The sequence below is a fragment of the Falco cherrug genome, chromosome 3, assembly GCF_023634085.1.
Source record: "Falco cherrug isolate bFalChe1 chromosome 3, bFalChe1.pri, whole genome shotgun sequence".
Lineage (NCBI taxonomy): Eukaryota > Metazoa > Chordata > Aves > Falconiformes > Falconidae > Falco > Falco cherrug.
The window spans coordinates 115,492,591-115,496,491 of NC_073699.1; positions in this window are offsets into that span (position 1 = coordinate 115,492,591).

The following is a 3,901-nucleotide window of genomic DNA, read 5'->3' on the forward strand; positions in this document are numbered from 1 at the left end:
TGCAGCTGCCATGGCTCTAATTAGGGCTGCTTTGAGCCTTGCAGTTCCCCAGGTGCCATCCGAACTGCACGCCCCTGCCTGGCCTGGACCCCCCCGGGGCTATGGGGGGGGTGGCAGCACTTCGGGGAAGGCGTGTTGGGAGCAGAAATGCCTTTCCCTCCCCTTGGATTAATGCTGCGGTTTCCCTTTGGCCCAGGAGCAGATGCGGCCGGCCGGCTCAGCTGTGGAGCCCCATGGCTGCAGTGCAGCTGGGCCAGATCCTGCTCCCTGGGGAAGGTGCTGGCCTGCTTGCCATCAGGGTCAGGCCTGGCTCCTCTGCTGGGGGCTAAGTTAAAACCCCTCCATCTGTAGCACCATCTTCTTCATGCCTTGTGTCGGGCTCCAGCCTTCCTGCCATGGGCTCGACCAGGCATGGTGTAGGTGCTTGCCCGGTGGCATCAGGGCACCCCTGGGGTACTGCAGTATCCAGGTAAGCTGGGTCAGGGGTGGGAGGAGGAGGAGGAAAGTGGGAAGAGGGGTCTTGGGGCACAGGGTGATGCAGACATTCCCCGATGTGCACTGGCTTCAGCCTGCAAACCCCGCAGCAGCCAAGGTGAGCTCGGGGTGCAGCTGGCACCCACAAAGCACCCTTTGTCTGTGGGCATTTCCACAGGGAGAAGCAGTACACAGGGCAGCCAGAAAGCAACAGCCAGTCCAACGGGATCACGAACCCCTGGGAACATCCCACTCTCCTCCCAGCTTGATGTCCCCAGGCTTCCCAAGGGAAGGTTACCCTGTGGCACCCGTGGATGGGGTGACACGGGGCTGTCCTGGTGCAGTGGGAGGCAGGTGAGGGTGCCCATCGGAAGCCACTGCTGCTGGGAACCGAGCTGATGTTGCAGTAATGGATAAAAACAGTTTTTTTCTGTCTCCACTGGTTTTTAGTTTGGGAAGAAAAGCTGAGGGGTAGCTTAGGGGTGAGTGTCCCCATGCTCACCCGTGTCGTGTGCCAAAGGGGTTTAGTTGGAATGGTGGGAAAAGCACCCTGGGAATGAGCCAAGGGACAGGGATGGGTCTCCGTAGCTGCAAAATGGGGCTCCTTGCAGTGTGAACACCCCAGCTTGCCACGGGTTCCTCAGCTGGGGTGATGGCAGTGGAGATCCTGGACCCATGGGAGCAGTTAATGAGTCTAATTTGGGGCTGGGATTACTGGGAGAAGTGAGGACAGGCACTAGTGGGGTGGGAGAAACCAGTCCTGCTGGAGCATTTTGCATGGAAACAGCATCGGGGAGGCAGAGGGGGACCCCATCCCCTTGCCAGGGGAGGTCAGGGCAAGGGATTCCCTCAGCTGGGGCTGGGGGCTGCAGGTCCCCAGGGGCCCTGGGGTTTGGCAGGGTGAGGGTTTGGCGCTGGCTCCCAGGAAGCCTCCCAGGGCCATCTCCTCCTCCCCCGTGGCAGACGGATCCCGGCGCCTTGCCTGGAACAGCCGCCCTGCTGTTCCCAGGCTCCGGGGATAGCCGGGGGGGGGGTGGGGGGCACAAACCTTGCCTGGATCCCCACCCCAGCTTCCCAGCCTGAGCTGTGGCATGACACTGATGCTTTCCTTGGAAATCCTGATTTGGAAAAAAAAAAAAAAAAAAAAAAAGAAGAAAAAAATGAAGAAAAAGGGAAAAAAACACAACTAAAAGTAGCTGCTGTTGCCCTGCCGGGGCTGTGATTTACCTCGTGGGGCAGATGTAGCGCAAGAAATGCCCCCGGCCGCACCGCCCAGCAAAGCAGGCTTTGTCTTTCTCTTCCCAGCTACACCGCACGGGTGCAAGAAAGAGGATGAGGAGAGCAAAAAATAACGCGGGGGGGTGAAGGCCAGGCGTCCCCCAGCCGCTGTGCCGGTGGCCGGCCAGGCCGGCTCGCTCGCCTCTTGGCAGGAGCCAGAGTCTGATGCAATCGCGGCGCTGACAGAGGCCGCGGTTCCCCACCTGTATTTGCCATTGTGTGCCCGGAGCTGTTTGCAGGTGTTTGCTGGCGCCGCACTGTCTGAGCCGCACTTCCCTCCTCCTCCTCCCGCTGCTGCCCCGGCCAAGGCCCGGGCCCCCCCGCCCCGCGCCCCGGCTCCCCGCCAGCCGCCGCCTCGCCGGGACGGATGCACGCGCACACGCGTGGCCTTGGGCAGGCGTGCACGGCTGGGCGCGCTCACGCGTGGGCTCGGTGCACGCGGCTGTGCTGGCGGGTTGCGGCACGGGCATGCGCTTAGCATGTGTGCATGCATGGGCTTCTGTGCGCATACCTGCCTGTGTGCACTTACACACATGCCTATGCACGCTGACACATGCATTTACACACGCATGCATGCGCTTACATGCTTATGCACACATACATACCCCAATGAGGATATGCACGTGTGTACACATGCACGCTCTGGCAGACACACATGCATGCACACCCACTACAAGGCACCAGCTGCACATGTGCTGCTCCAAGACACGTGTGCGCACATGCGTATGTGCGCTAATGCACATGGGCTGCAAGGGGGCTGCAACACACACATGCACCCCCTCAACAGGGGCACACACATGCACATGCATGCACACACATGCGTGTACATGCACACACCCCCTGACCCAGCAAACAGGGACACACACCTACATGCATGCACGCACATGCATGCACATGCACACACACCCTGACCCAGCCAACAGGGACATGCATCCACATGCATGCACACGCACAGCATCCCAAATCCAAACACGCAGCCCCCCCAGCACCCTGGCCCCACACCCCAGGCACTGTGGGTTTGCTGCCAGCCCTGGAAGCTGCCCTCTCCGGGGGGGACCCTGTGGCCCTTCCAGCTCCTCCCGGCCCCAGTGATGGTGCCAAAGGGCCAGAGCCTGACCTGGCTCTGTGGTTAGGGATGAGTCATGGCTGTGGGTGTATCTTGGGCTCTGCTGGGGTTGGCACCCGAACTGGCCCCACGCAGCTCATTGGCCCCATCCTGCCCAGCACAGGGCGTGCCCAGCACCCTTGACACCCTGCTCATGCCTCGCCCTGCTCCAGTTCCCACGCCAGTGCTGCGTGGGGAAACTGAGGCACGCTCAGGATTTCCAGTGTGGGAAAGGGGTGAACAAAACCCCAGTCTCCTCCACACCCTCCCAAAGGCCCCCAACTTTCCCCTGGCACCCTCCACCCCTCTCAGGTCTAATTGCCAGGCCGGGAGGGCTCATCCTGCAAACTGAGCCGTGGTGAGGCTCAGCACCAGCTGTGGGTGAGGATGGGGTGGGTGATGCGGGAGCATTTGGGGGATGGCTGCAATGCAGGGAAGGTCACTGTGGTCATGGGGCTGGATCAGCAGAGGAAACTGGTCCTCTGTCCATGAAAAATTGGGGTCTTTGGGTCTCTGAGCTCCTTCTGTGCCTCAGTTTCCCATCTGTAGAGAGGGAAGTGGCTGCAGCACTAGAAAGCAAACTGGGACAGAGGAAGGGTGCTGTTGGGATACCTGGGAAAGGCCCATGTTGATACTGGCCCAGCCTGGCTCTGGGAGCACTGGGACGTGTCCCTTGTCCCTTCACCTTTTCCTGGCCACACAGAGGTGCTGAAGCCACAGGGGCTGCTCATCGACTTCAGAGTTGTGTGCAGTGAGGAAAGGTGGGGCGGGCGATGGGTGCTGGACCTGCAGCCCACCGGGACAGCAGGGACACCCCCTGCGCTCCCCACCCTGCCTCCCCCTCCAGGACTCCTGGGACCACCAGGAATGGATGGGCTGCTTGCTCAGCCAGCCTGTCAAGTTCACCCTGTCCACCAGACCTCCAACGACACTGCCCTGCCAGCTGTGCCCACCACCACCTTGCTGCTGCCCCTTCCCGCTCCCTTGCCTTTTCCTCGGGACTTTCACTGCCTGCGGGATGGGTCCATGAAACCCCACAGTTCT